Source organism: Pocillopora damicornis, chromosome 11 (genome assembly GCF_964200805.1).
Source record: "Pocillopora damicornis chromosome 11, jaPocDami1.2, whole genome shotgun sequence".
Lineage (NCBI taxonomy): Eukaryota > Metazoa > Cnidaria > Anthozoa > Scleractinia > Pocilloporidae > Pocillopora > Pocillopora damicornis.
In genome coordinates, this window is record NC_142680.1 from 21,699,920 (window position 1) to 21,722,440 (window position 22,521).

Consider the following 22,521-nt stretch of genomic DNA (forward strand, 5'->3'; position numbering starts at 1 on the left):
TAGAATGCTTGAAAAAATATGCAGATATTTTACGATCGAAACAGGTAAATAATCATAGAGATCTGCAGATTATTCTGAAATTGTTATCTAGCAGATAGCATGAACAACGCGCTTATATAATTCCTACGGAGAGTCTTCGGGTCACACAACAGATGTTAGCATAGCGGAGTTCTGCATGGAAATGTTCGATGGCGGTAAGTGACAACGTCAACACTATTTTAATTTTATTTTCGGGATAGAAGCACAGTTTTTAGTCCGATAGAACAATTTATATTTGCTCTCGAGCGAGAGCGCAGAATTTCTCGTCTGTGAAAGCCGAAGTTGTAGCACACTGGAACATGTAATAATATCAGCCAACACGCAGCATGTGACTTTAAAATCTCCTACAAAAGCCGTACAAAAGCCATATCTACTGATTTTAGCAAATCTTCAAAGTAATAAACGACCGAAGAAAGAAACGCTACGATGTTCCCATTGATTTTTCGTCTACATGTATCTCGAAAGTTTTTCTCGAAAGTTTTTCACAATTTTCACCTTTCTTGATCAATCATCTTGTATAAAAAGAGCTAAAAAATGTAGGTTTATTTTGTCATAGAGAAAGAATTGCGTGACAGGTGAAATTGAGAGAAACTTGTCACAGTCGCAGATTTTAAAAGGCATCCAAGACAAAAATACGGTGGTGCCCAAAGATTTTTTTTTGATGATTTTCAGAGATGACATGATGGGTTATAAAGGGGAATTAAGATTAGTGTTGTAGCTTTCTGGCAACAGGAGATATTTGACCTCAAAGTTGTAAAATATGTAGATGAATCGAAAAGTCTAAAAACACAGTCGTATATTTGCCTCTGTTGATTGACAAGCCGTCAATCAAACTGACTGATACTCGCAGCAGACATTAACTAAGGATGTAAAAATATGTGTGCAAATTCTCAAAGTAATCAGTTAAATAACATCGCAGTGAGAGCTTCATACATTTTACCTATTTGAAGCGATTTCCTTGGTGAAAACCAAGAAAAACTGGGGGGGGGGGGGGGTGGTCTATCTCCCCCCAGAAAAAAAAACCAAAACAGAAACCAGTTTGTCGTTTTGAGTTTTGTGGTGGACCCTTTCAACTAGCAAAGTTTCATTGAAATCGGTGAGATGGCATGTAGCACGACCGCCCGGTGCTCTCGTGGACACGCTCTTAACATATGCGACACCTGTGACTCATTTGACTTAAGGAACTAAAATATTCATGCTGAAATTTTGCTTTGCATTCCGCATTGAGTTCCTCACCCGGTTCAAAATAATATTCTTATCATGATTAATGGAAAGTAATGGCGTAGCAGTCAAGAGCTGGATTCAAATGTACATCAGGGTGGTCTCGACCTCTTAATTAAAGTCCATTGAGACAAGATTGAACTCTATTTAACCTCATTTAACCTTAGAGTGTTGAGTTCTTTTTTTATTATTATTATTATTATTATAGTATAGCTAACATATCTAACCTCTCACAATTGCCTTGAAGAAAGTTGGATTTAACTCAATGGCTGCTTCTGCATCCCTTAGTGAATCCTGGTGATTTCCTGTTATTGAAATAAATATCTCTGATTAGCCATACATGTTGCAAACCAATTACCATTACTCTAATTTTGAGAAAAACTTGTGATGCTCGTTGATATCTGGGGTAAGAGGTTACTTCTTTGTATATTTGAGAGGCCAAGATAAGATCTAAATTTTCAGGGCATGCATTCAAAATTATCACCTTTTTCAGAAAACTACTACTGACAACTCAATAGCTTCAAAATAGAAAAAAAAATGCCTATTAAAGCTCTCATCATCTTACCAAGTTTAGAATGTGCAATAGCCCTGTTGTTGTGCAGTTTGGCGTTCAGTTCTTTCTCGCTGCAGTTCATTTTAATTCCTTTGGTGTAAAAATGAATAGCATTGATGAAATCTCCTTTCTTGAAGGCCTCATTACCCTCATCTCTATAAACATCAGCTGTGGCTGCAAAGAAAAAATAAAATAATTCGAAAAAAAATTTAAAAACAGGTGTCAAAGTCTGTGGTCGTAGTTAACAATTATTAGTGTATAATCAGAGCTGCCAAGATCTGGAGATTTAAAATCTGCAGATTTTCAATAGTTATGATGATGCCAATGATGTAGGTGACATCATGGGTAAGAATAACAATGAGAATTAAGCATCACTCAACTTGAGGCAAACCCCTGGGCATTTAAATGTTTGGAGATAGGTTTCTTAAAATTCCTATTCCCTGGGCAAAATTAATAAAATGTTCAAATGCCCCACACAATTTTATGTAAAAGGCGAAATAATTAGCAATTTGACTTTCAACTAGTTGATCAAGCTTTAAAAACTAATTGACCAAGCTTTAAAACCTAGACCTTGAAGCCTTATTTCTTCTGAGCCATTTGTTAGTGAAAGTACAGTATCTACCTTAGACGCCTCCATATTCAATGATAATTAACACTTGTACTCTACTGGAAATTAGATGTGACAGTTTTTATTGAAATTCCCTAACGCCAGTCAGGCAGGGTTAAACCCCTCCCCCCCCCCCCCCCCCCCACCCTCTTTGGCTTGGATGAAGATCAAATACCTGTGGTTTGCTCGAGGAGAAGGAAGGGAATGTTGAAGGTTTCAAAGTGATTGTGTTTCATTAAAATCGAAAGATGATGGTGATGATGATGGTGATGATGATATGGTACCTATGATGCAAACTTACACAATGGATGTTATATGATGATCAAATAAAGTCTTAACTTATTATAACTTTGTGTTATTGCTTTGAACTGTTAGAAAAGAAGATAGCAAAAGTTTATGTGTCACAGATCTTCTCAATGAACAGCATATTGTAATCATAGAAGAGAGTCATGATTGGCCAAATATCCTTTAAAGTGGTCATACACTGTATTTATTGTTTTTTTAGAGGGCACGGTAACGAATCTTGCAATCTGATTGGTTCTTTACCCGGTCAGTATTTTCCTATCTCTGCCCACGGGCCACGGTAACGCTTTCGTGAGTCGCCGAGTACATCCCAACTTTCGTTGTCATTTTTCATAAATATACCTCGTTTTCCGGCTGGGCAGTATTTTAAGGCAAACACGTCGGTCATTACCTCAAGCCGATAAATAACTTATGAATCCTCTCTTTTCTCTCTATCAAATCACTTTGGTTGACAGAAAAATATTGGTTTCAGAATGAATTTGTATAAACAATAGTGTCATTACGTTGGTTGACAAGCGGCCTAAAAACCGTCTGCAATTAATTTTAATCGTTCACAAAAAGTACCCAGAAAGTTGAAACGTGAGGTATTTGGTTACAGTTAAACTGAACGATGGAACTTTCATTCATTTAATATCTGAATTTTCTCGAGCAATTTGTTCATAGTGAAAGAGCGAGCGAAGTTTTAATTTAAGTTCTACAACAAATATACGCTCCTGGTGAGTCTTTCCAATTCCGTTCAATTTGGACATTTGTACCTTAAATTGCACAACAGAAATTGAAGGAATTTTTTGAGAAAAGGCCGCATTACATTCCCTTGTGTCTCGTTGGAGTGTGCCGTTCGAATTCAGTTTTTGTGAAGGAAAGATCAGAGTTAAACACGCCATTACAGCAAACAAACGAGCAAACTCTCACAACTTCAAAATAAAAAAAAATTGAATTTACTCACAATTACTTTCCTGGCCGTTTACTTGATGAACAGAGGTAAATCTTCGTACATGAATGAATGGTCGATGAGAGTGAATAATACTTTCCGTTAGATCATTAACTGATTTTGAAGAAAACACTGTCGTGACAGTCCTTGCCAAACTAGTTCTGTTTGTTTTCAAATGTTCCTACGCTTTTTTTTTTCTCTTGCGCGCTCTCTAATTGACAGGTGTCAGATTGTGACAGATACTTGTAAAAATAATGTTTCAAAGTTTGTTTGGAAGCCTTTTAAATCACCTTTATCGTTACGGAAATGAAAATGTTTCGCTGAGGCATCTCTCTTAAATTTGCATCACCTCTATTTTAACTACCATTTACCCACTCAAAAATTGTTCAGTTTATAGAAGATCTTGCCGTATTTACGTCCATAAATCATTCGGGTTCTTTCGGAAAGAATTTCGTCAAGTTTAAAAACAATAAATATGTTATTTACCGGCTAAGGGTCGGTCCGTATGGTGAAAAACTGTGACCGAGGTCTTGAAAATGCTGCCCTCGGCCTACGGCCTCGGGCAGTATTTTCAAGATCTCGGTCACAGTTTTTCACCATACGGACCTCCCAGCCGGCAAATAACATATATATATATCCTTTTCCACATCTGCTTGCATTCTTGAAACTGATCCTGATCGAATAGAAATTGTTCTAACAATTACTGAAGCCGAAGTTGAACCTAGCTCACCTCGTAAAGTGTCCTCGTCAATATTTGGTGCATTTTCTTTGTCAGGTAAGTCTTCATTTTCACATGGAACTTTAATTGAACTTCTTCCTGTAGCCATAGCAACTGTGAGAAGACTGATGCTTCTTACAAAGTTGTTCTTCTATGTCATCCTAACCTGAAAAAAGGTGATTGCAAATTTTTATAAACATCAGCTCAACATATTACCCAGTTGCAAAATAAATATTTTTTTCCCTTCTGAGAATGGGAGGGATACATAGACACAAAATCAGAAGCCAATTAAGAGCTAATGTCAACATGAATCAGACAAACGGCGGCAAGTCGCCCAAATTCGTTTTCTCTCCTACTTTCATATTTTGTAGCCCAATATGTCCTAATAATTGTGGTGTAGTATTTTTGTGAAAATACATTTTAGTTTTTGAGAAATGATGTTTTTCGTTGGACCGCTCAAATATGCAAATTTTCACTCTGAATATTACCCGAGTTGTGTGACCTCATAAAACGAATTTACTTGACCTCCAGTATTTCTGTCGGCATAATCCTTTGTTTTATCAACTAAACTTAATCCCCTGACATTATCGAGGATGGCAAAGAAATATTTATTTTTTGGCAAATATTTTTGTCCGACATACTTTTTCTATGTCGAAAAGTAGCATCAAAACAAAGACAGTTTTAACAATGACCGACATGGCAAAATCTACTGACCTTCTAGCTTTTAAAAGACAAAAGGATGGTTATAAAGTTATTGTAAAAATTTTCTTGTGCAATTGTGTTGTTCTATTGTGAGACGAACTCAAAGTCCGGCAAAATTTACTTCTTAGCAACTATGAAATATACATGGTGTGCCTACTTGTCGGCACCTTTTATTGGCATATCGAGGCATAAATCACTACAATTTGTAAAAAAATCTAACACAACACTCTTACCTAGTTTATTTATGATTTTATAAGGCCAATAACTGTTTCAGTCATTATATTACGCTTGGGTATTACTTTTTGCCGGGAGCTCAGGTTTTACGTTGTGTTTTCCCCTATCCCAGTTATATTAGAAGCTAGTCACGCAATAATTGATACCAACACAAATGAATATTTACCCTGTATGAAGATTTTTGTTTATGTTGAATTGACAATATTACAGTATGTTGCTTTTGTAGTCACTAATCGTTGTTTCAGTGGCAGCATAGCAGTTCAAAGCGGGTTGTTGCTTCAACGCTATTGAAATTAATAGTGTTCTGGCAGGAAAGCAAAGCATGATGCTCTGGGAATAAAAACTCTTTGGGGCCTTTTACATGATATCGGGAGAGTTTTGTTCAAGAACGAGTTCATCCCGGTTGTCGCATGATACCAGAATAAAATTATTGGAAACGAGTCATTTGTGAATGAGTTTATTGAGGTTTTCATTCCAGAACGAAACACTTATTCTGAACGACCTTTTGTACCTGTGTAAAGTAAACGCGGTACGACACTCATATCTGTATGAATCCTCTTTAGGAGCGAGGGAAGCATAGAAAAAGGACGTAAATACTTGTTTTTACTACTTGTTTTTATAATCTAAATAATCTTGCATGTAAACGCAGCATGAAATTCATTTCATTCCGGAATGAAACCCATTTTGGAATAATGTAAAAGGTACCTTATTGACGGACCATTAGATTTTTGATGCAGGGAAGGGGGGGGGAGGGGGGTCTTTTGCCAATTGCACGATTTGTCTTCCTACAACTTATCCTGTGATAAAAGAATTTGGATATATAAGTATTACTCGCGTTGTTGTTGTTGTTTTTTTTACATTACCGAGCGAAACTCAAGTGATAATTTCAGGAAGTAAGAAGCAACAACAAAAGGATTCTTATCAAAGCGAGGTGCCATTTTCAGTCATACCTGGTCGGACACTTTGAAAACAAAGTATGACACGCAAGCAGTTTACTGCAAATTTGACTAGAAGTGCAGAGATCGAGTTCCGGATGCACTTGAAAAGTCTGTTTAACAAATGCAGACGTACAGTTATTTTAATCCCTACCAAATTATGTCAAGACGAAGAAAACAAAACAAAGTACAGCCGTCCTGCCTCAAAGCAGGACAGATTTTGTCAGCATAAAAATCTGACAGATCAGTGCCTAAAGTTTTTATAGGTAAATAACCACTTTACGTGAATTTTACGAGGTATGAGACTGACAGCTCGTAGTTGGCAAATCGCATCTTTTGTTTTTAGGTGCTGACAGGGTTGGTGGGGGAGGTGGGGGAGAAGGCGATCAGAAATGGGTGAGGATGCTTGTCGTACCTTTCAGGGGTCAAAATCAGTGATCTGGTACCTTTTATGGTGTCTCCAACTTTAGTGGACTGCCAGATACCTAGCTGGTACCTTTTAAGATGTTTTTCGCTCAATAAAATACCTGAAATAAGCATTTAATAAGCACTAGGACGATTTTCATGATCTGACTTGAGCCTCTAGAGCACATCGATAAAGAAGTTCTCATTTTTGGGATTTTTCAATTTTTTTGAGTTTAAATTGATACTTTATAGGGGTAGATATCTGCTGTTGCCACTCCCACACGGATAAGACTCAGGTACCTTTTATAATTTTATAGGGGTCGTTTTCGAAATTCCGGCGCGCATCCTCGCCCTCTTATATATAGGGTTCCCCGGGGGTGCTGATACGTGCTGCACACTTGAAATTTAGCAAAGGCAAATTTTGATGTGATTTTTGGTGAAGAGAAAAAAGTTTTGTCAGCGTCTTGTAGCTACTGCGGAAGGGCCCTTTACCACTGTTTGCTTAATTACGCGTCCCGCCAGATTGCAGGAAGCCCACAAACTGCTCAGACATTAGTATAGAAAACTTCGCCTCTGTCTGGATTTTTGAAAATTTCAAGATTTACAAAATACAGTCCCTCCTGTCATTTCATCAGGTTCCCCTGACTAATTTCTGGTACCCATTTATACTCCTGGGTGGAGAGGGGTACTATGAGAGTAAATTATTTTGCACAAAAACAAGACATATGACCTGGCCAGGTTACAAATGTAGATCTCTTGACCCTGACTCCACCTCACTAATCATAAGGCCACCATGTCTCCACAAGAGAGGAGAGTTTATGGTGAATCCTTTCTCATAAGAAACAACCTTTGCAAAACCAAAGTAAAATTCTCTTAGCTGATTTTTAAATAGGGATTACTGGTCAAAACTTACAAAATGTGTAAGTTTTTTATTCAATTTCCTCCAGTTGAACCGACATCCATATGTGTGCAGCTGGCTGTTAGTTCAACTGGACACTTATGACAGGAAAAACAATGAAATATATACACTAATGCATGCTGATGTATGTTGATATGGATTTCAATTTGGTACAGGTGCTGATGTTTGTGGTTTACCAGTATATGTATATTAAACTAATTGTTTTTGCAATCATTTCATGTTTACTCTGTTTAGTGCTCAGAATTGATTTGTCTTTGATGCTAACTTTAACTATCCTGATAATCCAGACTAGTTGTTTTTCAAATATCATAAAATCCTTGCTGGCCGTCTTCACGTACAAAAAATTTCAAGAAATGTAGAGGAACAAGGAAATCAATTGTTATGGAATTCAAAATAGCCTTAGATACATGTTCAGTGTAGATCACATTTTCGAAAGCCAATACTAACTTCTTACTAACCATTCGAGCACGAGTCTTTACTAGGGAATATTGGCCCAAGCTAACGGCAGTATAAAAAGGTCATAGTGCCAATATTTCTCAGTACAGCTCAGAAAGCAAGGTGATACTCATGCATTAATGTCACTTGCACTAAACTAGTTTATTGGGAATTTTCTGGCTTCCAAGTACAAACATAGGCATGCGTCGCATGCAAGATTTATTTTTTTTTGACCGGGTGGGATGAGATGGGACACTTTGTGTACCTAATGTTTTTATTTTTGTAACAGAAAAAGAGCGTAACTTTATAAAAGATCGAAAATATTGCATTACTTCACCTTGAGAGAAAGTGAGAAAAAACATAATTTAGCTTAACTCACACAGGTATCTTTTGGTCTATTTTCTCTATTGTCTAAATACTTCTAAGCAAAAATAAAATGGATTGGTGCCACGCTTACTGTTTTCTCCTTCGCAACAGTTGTTTGGTCTCTTCACACAACGCCATCTATTCCCCGACGGAGAGAGAGCGCGTAGCGGGATGAGACCAAATAATAGTTGCGAAAGAGACCACGCTTACTGCCGTTCCTCTACCAGAGAGAAAATCAAAATTATTCGTCTACAGTTAGATACCTGAAAAATATAATTCCATGTAATTCTATTACGAAAATTAAACTGAAACTCTGTTGTATCTCCAATAGACCCTAACCAAAGATATATTGCGATCTCGACCAATGAAGATACATTTCACAAGAGAAAAGGATAATATTTGAGAGAGGGCTCCTTGATTGGTTGTTGCCTATCTGGCCTTTGCCCACTGTGTGTGAAATACTTTATAAAATGCAGGTTGTTTACAAGGAATGAACACGCGATTGGATTAAGTTCAAGGTAGTTAGAAGCCGAGTTTATTCGTAGAAAAGGTCAAAACGCGGGAGAATTGCGTTAAAAGTTCACTATCGGTAGCAGTTAATGTGAATTTTTTCCAGTGGGGTTGGACATTGCGATTAGAATACGTGATTAAATGCAGATTGTTTACAAGGAAATGACACGCGATGGAGCGAAGTTTAATTTGGCAAAATGGAATTTAATTGGCGAAATAAAATTTCATAAATAATATGATAAAATAAAAAGAAATATACATATCCCAAAAATCTGCACACCCCCTTCCCTACTGCCTCCTTCTACTTGATTTTCTGATAGTTATTTCGTTTCTAAGTGTTAATTCACTCTATTTGAGACAACAAGGTAGTTTTCCATTACCAGAAATCCGAGATATCGATCATACTTGACCTCTCCAGGCCTTGGCCAAGAAACAATTATAAAGAAATGTGTGGGATAAAAAATTAATGTTCAAAATCTTCAAGGATCTTTCATTTTCTTGTCAAAATCTTCAGGGGTCTTTTATTTTCTTTCCAAGATCTTTAATTTTCTTGCCATGTTTTTTACGGATCTTCAAAATTTTCCTGCCGAGATCGTTCAGGATCTATTTCTTTCTGTCATTTCAAACTAAACTAATAGATAAATATTCGCCACCCAGAATGCCTTCAATGAAAATCACCAACGGGTAGCACTCATGATTTTACGTGGAACAAGCAAATGCAATTAGGCAATCTCATTCAAATTTTCGTTTAATTTCCGACTCAAGTTATGACGAACAAGAACGAGGAGCATGTGGTTCACTCGTTAATTTATGTAGGACAAAAAAAAAGAGCAAAGAAGACGATCATTTATTCCAAAATCTATGTGTGAGCTGGATTTCAGCTTATTTTCATTTTCTACAGGTGCGCTGATAAATATTCAGTTACGTTGTGTTCTTAATATAACCTACATTTTTTCAAAAGAGGTCAAATGATGTGTTAAAGAATTCGTATTTTGATTTGTCGCCTAAAAATTTTCTCTGACTTAAAATACCTGCCAAGTTTTTTATCATTTAATAAGCAAGGAGCGTTTTACATCTTACCCTCGAAACATGTGTTTGTGACAACTGCTTCCTCTTTCAATTTCTATAATGCGAACAGGATGTAACACGTAGACGGTAGTTTATAATCAATAATCGATAACATTTTCATAACTTGCTCTTGTCTGCGATCATATGGTCTAGTGTGTTGTTGCCGGCTCACTTTGCTGAAAGACCTATATGAAACCAAGACCCCACGCCTCATACCGGATTGTCTATATTTTACAATGTAATAAGTTTTTCTTTGTTAATACAAACTGGCAATGTTATTGATGGAACACTGCGAGTGGGTGAGACAAAAATCCTCTTGGTCTAATTAATTGTTTCAGAGCTTACCTTTAAACGACGTTTCGTCAGCGATGGAGCGTTGAATTCGTCCTTAAGAACCTGTTAAATTTGTAAAATTTTGTAAGACCGAAGTTATTTGGATGAGTTCTTCATAAGGTGACTTATAACACGAACGGTGTCGAGAGGGTACTCTCTTCCTAGTGGTCTCACGACGTAGGAATATTTGATTTTATTCCTCTGAAATTTAGCTCGCGATAACCTAGAAGCAACGCTTCGAGCTGGGGATGGCGAGCGTTAAAATTTCTCGCTGCCACCAAAATGATGCAAATGACTCACTTTTTGTTTCACGACCATAATGATGCTTTTACCATTGCGTGACATTCTCAGGAAAACCAAAAGTTGATGACGCATTGTGAACTTTCCCGAGGAAATGAGTCATAAATAGTGAATAATACACGGGCGCGCGTAGATGCGAATTTGGTTGATGGAATACAATTCAAGCGCGTGAAAAATTGCCTAATGTTCACTTAGTGCAATGATTGGGTATATTCTAATGGACTTTGGACGTTGTTTTTATGGTACGTGATGGAACGTGAGTTGTTAGGCGTGTTCGTTGCGCGTAAAGGAGTCGTAAAAACACGTTTGACTTAAAAATAATACAAAAAATGAAATGCGAAACTTTCATGTCCCGATAAATCTCGACCTTAATCAACGAGGCTCTCGCGAAGACCACAAACCACCACACTTATCAAATGAGCCCAAGATTTCTGGTTAATGTTATTCTTTGTGCACAGCCCCCTGATCCATGACATCATCTATAAGAACATAGGTATACGTAGCATGGGCGGGTTGAGATGGGACACTTTGTGTACCTAATGTTTTCATTTCTGTAACAGAAAAATAGCATGACCTTCAAACGGAGGAAAATATCGCGTTACTTCACCTTGTCTGAACTCACACCACAGGCAGCCGAAACTCCAGCTGCGAGATGATCATCTTGCGAAATTAGATTCATGATGATTTTTTCGGATTTTTTCGGATTTTCTTTATCTGGCGGTGGCATACCTGAGTATTTTTTTGAGTTGTGCCGTATTTTGACTTTCCCCACAGGCTCGTCAAATTCAAACAAGGAGTGAAATTACTAGGCAATACTACAAACCAATGAATAGTCTACTAGGTTATTTATGATCCAACTGCTTTTTATTCCGCATTGTCTTTCTGCTCATTTCTCATAGGGCGGGAAAAGCAAAGTGGATAGAGAAGCGCAGCGTGCGTAGCCGTCCGGTTAGACAGGTTTTTTTACAGTACAAAATAACCAACTGTATACATGTGGTACATATACATATTCGCATTATTTGAACTCTGTGCAGTTGGATTATAAAACCAAATTATCTCGTTGTACCCCTCACCGACGCAGCACCACAATTTCCTTAGAATCTAAACCCAGTTATTCCTATGTTGTTGATTATAATGCCTGCAGCTGGTGCGAGGCCAAAAGCAACCAAAATATACTTAATAGACTGCGCTTGGAGTAGAAATCTCCCAAAAACTCAGCATACTTCGTATACACATACCTTAACATTATTAAAATACTTCTCGACCGCTTCACATGACTCTCACTTTCATACGATCTGATTAGTTATACTTTATTTTTTTGCATTTTTTTATTATTTTACGTTTTTCCAGTCTATCGAGTTCATATTCCATTCAAAGCCGTTTTCTTCTTGATAAGTGTTCTTTGTTTGAAAGAAATTTGATCATATGAATTAACGTTTAAGCGTTTGACGAAAATGAAATACCGTATGCATAAATCAATTGATTGAACAGCTCGTTAAAAGGAAATGTGTAGCAGCGAGAGAGGAGAATTAACAATCAGATCTTGGGAGTTAAGGGGTTTAAGTCTTTTGGAGTGATAGAATTATCACTAGTTCTTCGGATTAGACAGAGATACTCTACTAGATTAAATCGTTTTGTAAAGAATCCTTTGACGGTGGCATATATGCGTTGGTAACGAAAATCTGAAAAGGAGAGGCGAACATTAATTAATATGAAATGAGCCCCAAAAAATGTTTAGCGAAGACGTACATCAATCAACAAAAAAGTCTTCCTCGGCGTTACTTCCTAGTTCCCAGTAAAGAGTATGCATAGCCTCCATGCTAAAGTTTTAAACTGCTTTCCCCTATGAAGGAGACTGTCAGCGTAGCTCAGTTCAATGAACAATAGCTTTGTAAAATGAGTTTAAAACATTTGCGCTCGTTTTCTAGTCACTTTGAATTAGAAATGTGAATTCAAACTTTCTGCGTCCTTAGAGATAGATTGTGAACGCAGTCTCGTCTGGCTACCACGGTCGCAAAACACCTTAGCGATCTCGTGTTTACCAATTTGTTCACCTTCCCTGGAAATGGTTTCTTGTTGCTGTTCACTTTCCTCGAGTGTAACATCAACGACACCACTGTCTTTTACCGCACCTACAAGAGTGGGCATCTCCACTTGTCCTGTTTTCAGTTGATTATCAAGGACATTCGTCTCAACCATACCAGTTACTTCCGCCTGTAAGCCACTGAGGGGGAGAAGCAGGGCCAGGAAGCAGGAGAGGGGCCACTGTGGATTTTTTTGCCATTCCTTGAAGTATCCTTACAAATGTAGGACATACTGAACTAAAAATTAAGATGTATGGGAATGATTTTGAATTCAGAAATCTATTGCTTTACTTTTCAAAAAAATATTTTCAACCTGGCAACAATAGAAGAATATCTTCCATAAAGTAATGACATAAGCACAATCAGATGACTTTTGCCACCTCAAGTCATAGTGACTCAGAAGAGCTACGATCTCATCTTACTTTATTATTTTTACTATTATTTCTTAATCCCGACCGACAAACCAAGAACACTACACAATGACCTGGCCAGGTTTCGAACCCAGACCTCTTGACCCGGAGTCTAGCGCACTAACCATTACGCCATCGCGTCTCCCTCATAGGGGTAAAATCACGTGATTCTGCCTCGTCATCATGCGCACTGACGAAGTCACGTGAGAAAGCACTAACCGCCCGAGAGATCACTGCATTTTCCCGTCTTGCCTGAGACGGTCGAGAAATACGAAATCTAACTTGGAAATCAAGAAAAGCTTTCAACGTCGACGTAAACTGTCATACAATCAAAGAAAAACAGGAGAAACTCTTCTCAGCTACCTTATCAAAGACCGTCAACATGACAAACAAGCAAAATCCAGAAGAAATATCAGCGCTTGACTCAAGCAAACATGGCGACTCGCCAAACTCACTCGGGAAACCCGACTCTATTATCGAAGCACTCTCGCTTATGACTAAACAACTAGTGTCCTCTATTACCACACTCAACTCCTTAATGGACCACTAATTTACTGAGATGAATGAGACTTTAGGAAACCTCGCATACGTCGAGGAATCTGCCAATGAAGAAGGCTCGGCAAACTCCGACGCGGAGAAAGAGACCGACAAGGCGCCAAACAAAGACAACGCTAACACTAAGGATCAAAACCTATCGGGGTGCAGCACCGCTAATTACGTCAAAAATCAGCTGAGGTTGACAAATAGAGCACCAGAAATTTCTCAGGTTTTTTTGAGGGACAACCTCTATCAATATGTGTGTCTACCAAATGGGTTAAGCTCTGCACCCCGTATGTTTACCAAGCTGCTCAAACCTGTGTTTAAAGTCCTTAGAGAAAAAGGCCTCTTGTCATCTGCATACATAGATGATCTTTATCTGCAAGGAGATACCTTTCATGAGTGTCTTGAAAATGCCTTGAATACGGTGCAACTGCTTAGAGATCTTGGATTTGTAGTCCAAGAGGAAAAGTCTTGTCTGTATCCCTCTCAACAACTTGAGTATTAGGGCTTTGTCCTGAACTCAGTGTCAATGACGGTACGACTCTCTCATGCTAGAGTTGAAAAGGTGGTCCAAGCATGTGAAAAGCTTCTCAGTAACTCCCATCCCACCATACTTCATCTAGCAGAGGCAATTGGGCTTATATATGGTCTCCAGCTTCCCCGCCGGGGAACATGGCCCATTACACGACCGTAGCCTTGACATTGAGAAAATTGAAAGTTTGAGACAAACTAAAGGCAATTTCTCAAGTGAAATATCTCTATCTGTTAATTCAAGAGAGGAACTGCAGTGGTGGATTGCAAACCTACCTTTTCCCTGTAAAGCAATCTCACATGGTGAAGCTGATGTAGTAATCCAAACTGATGCCTATTCTCAAGGTTGGGGAGGGGTGCATGGCGACCAGAGAGCAGGGGGTAGATGGACCCCCACAGAAGCACTTATTCACATCAATTACTTTGAACTGCTCGCTATATTTTTATCCCTCAAAGCTTTGTTTGGTTTACATAAAAATAAACACATCCAGGTGCAATGTGACAACACTACTGCAGTGTACTACATAAATAACATGGGTGGAAGTAAATCCATTCCATGTAATGAGGTAACTAAACAAATCTGGGCCCTGTGTATTGCTAATAATAACTGGCTCAGTGCTATATATTTACCTGGATGTAAAAATGTAGAAGCTGATGCAAAATCTTGGGTATTTAATGACTGCACAGAGTGGATGTTAGATCCACAGATATTCAAGAGGATTACCAATAAGTTTGGTAGTCCTGAAATTGACCTCTTTGTATCCCGTTTGAATAAAGAATGTGCCAAATACTCATCATGGCGTTCAGACCAGGAAGCTTTGTTCGTGGATGCATTTTCTGTAAATTGGAATAATTTATTGCATTTCCTCCTTTTAGTCTAATTGGGAGATGTCTGGAGAAATTACATGCAAACCAAGTAGAGGGCATTCATAGTGCCACGGTGGATTAGCCAAAGCTGGTACTCCAAACTACTCAGACTGCTGGTGGAGGTATCCATTGTTATTCAGCCCAAGAAGGATCTGTTCGTTTTGCCGGGGACTCAACAATTACACCCATTACGGGAGAAACTGACTTTCTTGGCATGTCATTTGTCAGGAAACTTTTAGAAGACAGAGGTTTTTCTAAGAAAACAACCGACATTATCATGCACCCATGGAGGAACTCGTCCCGTAAACAATATGATGTGCACATTCGCAAATGGATCCTATTCTGTTCTGCAAGGAAAATTGATCTAATTTACACTAATATAACTGACGCACTAGAATTTTTGGCTACCATGTTTGATCAGAAATTGAGCTATAGTAGTATTAATTCAACCTGTTCAACTCTTTCAACCATCTTACAGACTTCAAGTAATTGTAACTACACATTTGGTGAACACCCAGACGTTAAACGCTTTATGAAGGGTGTTTATCAGAACAGGCCACCTATGCCCAGCTACAACAAGACATGGGATGTAAATGTTGTACTACAGTGCAACAGAACTATCGATTAAGGAACTGACCTTAAAGCTAGTTATGCTTATAGTGCTTACCACAGCATGTTCTCGGCTTGAGGAAGTGAATGGGGTGGTCTTTTTGAGTAATCTTCTGAATATATTTACAGCAGAGCTGAGTTCGTCTTTCTTTCAAGCTGCTAAGGTTGGTAGTATTAAGGGCAAGTAAGTTACTATGGCATAGATAGATGATATGTAGTGCCCTTTTTTTAATTGACTTCAGCTTATTTGAAAGAAATTCAGGAATATCTTGCCAGAATTGTACGCCATATTCTAGTATAGGTTTTATTGTTGTCAAATAAACTTTTCCTCTGTATTAACACCCGGTTTTTTAAGAATCCTCAGGGAATACAGGCGTTTCGAAGCTTTTTTCGATATGTAATATATATGCTCGTTCAACTTTAAATCATTACTGATTATAATAGCGAGTAATTTATAGGTTGTTACACATTCAACGGTGTTGTTACCTGGGACAATTGGTCTTGTAGTAAACTATCATTTAGCATGAAGTTAATTAACATTTCCTTGCATTTTTTCGGGTTTAAATTTCATATTATGTTCGATAGAAACTTGTGAATATCATTGACAGCTACATTTAGTAAGCTAATACCGTTTCTTGGCAGGATTTCTAATGGTATCATCAACGAATTTAATCCTCAAATGCCATTCACGCAAAATATTGTTGGTCATTACAGCAAACAAAATCACACCCAGTTTCGTCCCTTGTGGGATACCTCCCCTGGGTGACCTCCAATCAGACAGAGAGTTACCAATCCTTGCAGCTTGCGATCTCCAGTCAGGAAGGCACTAATCCAGTTAATAAAGACAGTGTCTATATGGAAAGACGCCAACTCCCTGAGAAGAATTCAATGGTCAATCAGGTCAAAACCCTTAGAGACATCGGCAATTCCCACAATTCCCACCATCAGTTGCTTCGTCAATCGTCTGTAAGATATAAATCAAGGTGTCCGTGGTGGAGTGCCCCTCCCTTGCGTCCGCTGAAGTTATATGCTAAAGGAAAAAAGGAATGTTGAATGAAAAAAAAATATCGACTTTTAAAAATATCAGATAGAAAGGGTCGCTTTATTTCCAGATTGTTCATGGTGTATTTTTCAGTTGTCTCCAAGTGATTTGACCCGAAATACAGCGAGAATATTTCCAATTGATTATCTGGCCTAAATATAGCAGTATATCTAAATATACTGCTTATTTCTTTACTTAAAAAAAGTCGCAGTCGAGTTCCTTTATTGTTTTGAAAACAGTAATATAGCTGATGTCTTCATGTTTGCCAAGGGATATGACTTTAGCGCTAATTTGTACTTGAGATAAATTTTACTGATTGAGGTAAACAGCTAATAGCGGCCAATTTAAACACAGCGGTGAAACACTGCGCATGCACATGTTTTGAAAGAATGCGAGGGATTTTCAAACGCGTGTATTACGTGAAGTGAAGAAGGAAAAGTTAAATTCCTAAATATTCCAAATTGAATGCGTAATGCAGTTGAAAGAGGGTTTTCGGAGAAAGCTTTAAGCTTGGCCTTATTTTAAAGTGAGATATCTCATCTTATTTTTAACGGAGACGCTTTGTTCTGGCGATAAAGGTAAATTACAGAATTTTTCCTTTACCCTCGCCAGCACGGCCAAGCTTACAACTTCATCACACCGCCAAGCAAAGTTTAAAAGAAAGTACGAGAGTTTAAACTAGCACAACACGGGTTAAGTCTAGAACAACAATGCGTATAAGTCTAGGCCTTAGAAAACTTTGAACTTTTCCAAGAAACTGCGAAAAACTACATATCACTCAGACTTTCTCTGCGCTCGATCTGCGCGCACGTTTTATGTTACTAAAGGTAGCTCATGTGGCTTAGTATTTTAGATTCTGTAGTGCAGAATGTTTTGTTCTTTGTCAAATCCAAAGTGAAGATATGCACTTTCTTTGAAAGGAATTTTAACAAAATTTACGGTGGAAAGCGAGTATTAAATAGGTGGGCGTTTATGCTGCTTGATATATGTTCTTTTAGCCAGCTGCGTGAAAGGCTCTGAAGAGGAGAGGAGAGGAGACTACCCTCCCCTCCCTTTGGATGACTGGTTACGCAGACTAACGTACACTTACCAAATGAAGGTTTTCAAACGTGCGTGCAACATTTCCGACGTTAACCTCTTCCAGGTTAATAACCTCGGTTGTTATGGACGTACTGTACAACTAAAAACATTGAGCTTAATTTAAACAATTAGGGCCCTTCCGCAGTATGCAAGTCTCTGTAAAATTTGAAAAAAAATCAGTACAAAACTCTTTTTAACAAATGCAGACGTACAGTTATTTTAATCCCTGCCAAATTATGTCAAGACGGACAAAACTTCAAAAGTACGGCCGTCCTGCCTCCTAACAGGACAGATTTTGTCAACAGGAACCCATTAGGGTAACGAGCTCCTGTGTCAACCATAAAAATCTAACAGATAAGTGCCTAAAGGTTTTTATAATTGATTAACCAGTTCACGTGAATTTTACGAGGTGAATTGACAGCTCGTAGTTGGCAAATCACATTTTTTTGTTTTTTAGGTGCTGACCTGGGGGTGGGGGGAGAAGGGTTAGGCGATGAGAAATGGGTGAGGATGCTTGTCGTACCTTTTAGGGGTCAAAATCAGCGATCTGGTACCTTTTACGGTGTCTGAAACTTAAGTGGACTACCAGAGACGTAGTTGGTACGTTTTAGGGTGTTTTTTCGCTAAAAAACCCTGAAATAAGCATTACTAGGACGATTTTTGTCTTATGTACAGGGTCCCCCGGGGGATGCTGATACGTGCAGCATGCTTCAAATTTAGCAAGGACAAATTTGATGTGATTTTTGGTGAAGAGAAACAAGTTTTGTCAGCGTCTAATAGCTAGTACGGGAGGGCCCTTTACTACTGTGTGCATAATTACGCGTCCCGCCAGAATTAAATTTTATTGATTGGAGTAAACAGCTAGTAGCGGCCAATTCAACCACAGCAGTCAAACACTGCGCATGCACGTGTTTTGAAAAGAATACGGGGGATTTTCAAACGCGTGTTCTGCGTAAAGTGGAGAAGGAGAGGTTAAGTTCCTAACTATTCCAAATTGAATGCGTAATACAGTTGAGAGAGGGATGTCGGAGAAAACTTAAATCTTGGTCTAAATCAAATTACAGAACCTTTCTTCTACCCTCGCTACACAGTCTACTATCATAACATAGACCTGTTATCGTCAGCAATATCTCATCTGGCACTGGTTCTTCCTTTTTTCACACATTTCCCTCGGTGATGACGGCAACTCCACCATAAATGCAATAAGGAATAACCACCGCCAGCACGTCCAGGCTTACGATTTCATCGCGCCGCTAGGCAAAGTTTAAAAAAAAAGTACGAGAGTGTAAACTAGAACCACATGGGTTAAGTCTAGAGCAACAAAGTGTATAAGTCTAGGCCTTAGAAACTTTGAACTTTCATGAGAAACGGCAAAAAACTACGCATCATTTGGATTCTCAATGTCTAGAATAGCAAATTATCCATCTAAAAGCGCACGCGTAATCATTTGACCGCTGTGTTGCTTATTTATAACTGTTTTCCAGTCAAACTGCAGTCGCTATTCGGAATAATTAAAGAAGAGATAAATGGGAAGGAGAATTGCCGAGAAAAGAACTTTACACAAAAATCAAATAAGTTGTTGCATTTTTTTTGACAATGAAGGCACTCGTGTGGTTTGCTTCTCAGCTATTTCCCCGTCGATGAATAAAATAATGGTTTAAAAGTTAAAATAAAAAATGTTGAGTCGAAAGAAAAGTAAATATTTTACGAAATGAATAATTTAGTATTTGATGAAATTTCGTTCTCAAAACGAGGCCGAGGGTGTCATGGCTGGATGATGTCTCCTCAGTTTCCTGCGTGCTTCATATCTTAATTAATTAACCCTTTAACTCCCATGAGTGACCAAGACAGAATTTTTCCTTACAATATCAATACAAAATCAACCAGATTAGTGGTGAGAATCAAGAAAAATGTCAATTTGGGGATAATTAGTTGATCCAATACTATATTCTCTGGACTAAGATTATGAGAATTGTATGACTGATGGTAAGGAGAAATACAAATTTGATCTGGGAGTTAAAGGGGTTAACACAAACTGTTTACTGGTTAAGATGCAGTCGCTGTTCGGCTGGCGCGACACAGAGAGGCTGTGTACCACTGGGGCTGCAGTTAGCGTTAGTTGTTTGTTGCGGACCAATCTATAATAAAACATATCAGTCACACCTAGTCGTTTTATGGAGAGTATCAATTGTCTTACTTTACTTTAACTTGAAGTTATATCCGTTCTTTACTGCCAGAAAATTAGTGAAGTAAAACAAGCAGTGAAACAGGCAATCAGAGAAGCACTTTGCTGTCTGTAGCGTTACCTCCTCCTCGGTTTGGTTTTGTAAGACTTTCATTAAGTCACGATTATTATTAGGGAACGCTCGTCAAAAATATTATTGATTAAGCGGAAGAAATAGAAGTTCAGTAGAATCGTTGTACGTCTATCTTTTGTCAATAGTCTTTTTAAAGAGTAAACGCTAGTGAGGGAGTTCTGAAGTAAATGTTGCTGATGAAGGTAGAATTGAAGATCTGTGCGGCGAATTTTGATAATTCCTTAGCATACGTCCATTGATTTTGGACCACCACTTATAAATTGTGTTCTTCACTTCAGTATAACGATGTAACCGTTGCAATCAAAGTAGGATTTTGAAAATTGCCCCGGAGCATCACAAAGTTACCTGCTGTTTACACGAGAGCTTTCTTTATACAAAAACACCTTTATTATCTCACTAACATGACGTAGGAAGAAAGGATATTATTTCATAGGGTCACATACGCTATCTTTTCCCCGTTATTGCTTAGTATTGTCTTCAATAAAGGGAGAATATTTCAATTTAATAATCGGCCCTTAAATAATTTGCCTCTTATTCCTATTTCATACGTGATGTACATGGCAAGTTAGACACAAAAAAGGCCTTTTTGACACAGCAGACAATTTTCTCACGTATTTCAAACGTGTAAACAGTAGTGAGGAGGTTTTTATTAAAGATCTTATGCAGTTAATAGGATTTAGTAGGGTTTCGATCGTTTCAAAGCCTCAAACTTATTCACGGGCGAAGTAACTCCTATTGAAGCATTAATAGCGAAGATGTCTTTAAATATTTGCCTCTTATTCCTATTTTATATGTGATGTAACTGACAAGTTAGACACAAAATAAGTTTTTTTGACATAGCAGACGATCTTCTGACGTAATTTAAACGAGTAGAGAATAATAAGGAAGTTTTTAGATGATTCTAAAGTAGGAGATAGGGTTTTAGTGATCGTCTTGCGCAGTTGCTCTTTCCGTGAAATATTTTTCTCATCGCAATCATGACAAAAAAAAGGAAACGAATTTAGAAAAAAACGACCAAGCTTTTTAGGATTCATAATGTACCACCTTACAGGGAATATTTCTTCCATCAATCATCATCCCAAAATAATGACATTTTATCTAAACAAACTGCTTATTCTGTCTCTCAAAAACTGACAAAAGAGAGTTTCCTTATTATATCGTCAAACAAAGTTGTAGCCGATGTCTTTGTGTTTGCCAAGAGAATTAGCTTTTGGTGCTAATATGAATTTAAACTTTTTCTACTGGAAAAAAAAATAGCTACAAGGAAAACGAAACAAATACAGAATTATGTCGACGACAGATTTCACTTGGGGTGGAACACAGGCAAAAACAATTCTAGAACTGCTATGCTCTCCCTCTTTGGTAGGTGGGCTTCAGCAAGAATCAATTCCTTTCTCAGTAGTCCATATTCTCCTCTCCGTCACAGCGTTTCTTAGCAATTCTCTTATCCTTGTTGCCCTTCACAAGTAATATTCCCTTCACCCCCCCTTCCTAACTCTAGTATCGATGTTTGGCATCAACTGATCTGTTGATTGCTTTCTTGATGCAAAAACATTTTTATTATCTTACTAACCAGACTATGGAAGAGAGAAAATTAGAACATAGGGTGACATAGGCTAACTTTTCCTCGTTATTGTTTACTATTGTCTTCAACACTGGGAGAATATTTCGATTAAGTGATGGGCGCTTTAACGAAATTACCTTTCAGTGCAAATTGCTATTTAAGCTGAAATTCACTGATTGAGATTAAAAACTTGTCGCAGCCCATAGTCATATCAGCCGCAGTCGCTATTCGGAGAAATTGAAGATTCCCTGAATAAAACTCCTACTCTGAATTAAAGAATTGGACGAGTTGTCGGTTTGTCTATCAACAATTTTCCCGTCGAAAAATAACAAAAATGGATCAAAGGTTAATATATAAATATACATATAAACCCATTTTCGAAGAGAGTGCTATTTGAAAAAATATTTGAAATAGTCTGTGTATATACGTATTTTCTTTTCTCATCAAAAAGTGTCTCTTTTGATGAGAAAAAAAAAGATATATTTATTTGATATATTTTCAAATTTGAGAGGTTTTCAAAAACAGGTGTTTACATATATGTATAAAGCGGAAAGAAACGCAATCGTTTAAACGAGGCTTAATACAAGTCCGAATCTGTCGTCGCAAGCAGGTGTCTCTTTAACACCTTATTCGTTCTTCACTGTGCGATATAAAGCACGTGACAATTTTAGAGAGTTTGAAATAAGTGTCAGAGTTAGTAAAGGCTAAGTTTCTCCTAGGACGATCGTAACTTTTTGAACGACTGTTGATAAACTTTGACGACCCATCTCTTCATTCTCCATCTCGATCAATAAATTATCCTGTTTACTTTATTATTGGAAACTAATTGTCGTCACTAAAGGAGAGTCGTTAATTGCTCAAGATAATCGCAGGAACAAAAATTGAATAACTTTCCTT

The 22,521-nt window shown here is 37.8% G+C and overlaps 1 protein-coding gene and 1 pseudogene across 1 annotated transcript in view; one reads left to right on the forward strand and one right to left on the reverse strand.

Annotated features, from left to right (window-relative positions):
• Positions 1-22,521, reverse strand: part of LOC149038230 (hsp70/Hsp90 co-chaperone CNS1 homolog) — a 121,871-nt gene that overhangs the window by 80,804 nt on the left and 18,546 nt on the right. The gene's annotated exons all lie outside the window — the stretch shown is intronic.
• LOC149038234 (uncharacterized) lies at positions 15,033-15,808 on the forward strand (annotated as a pseudogene).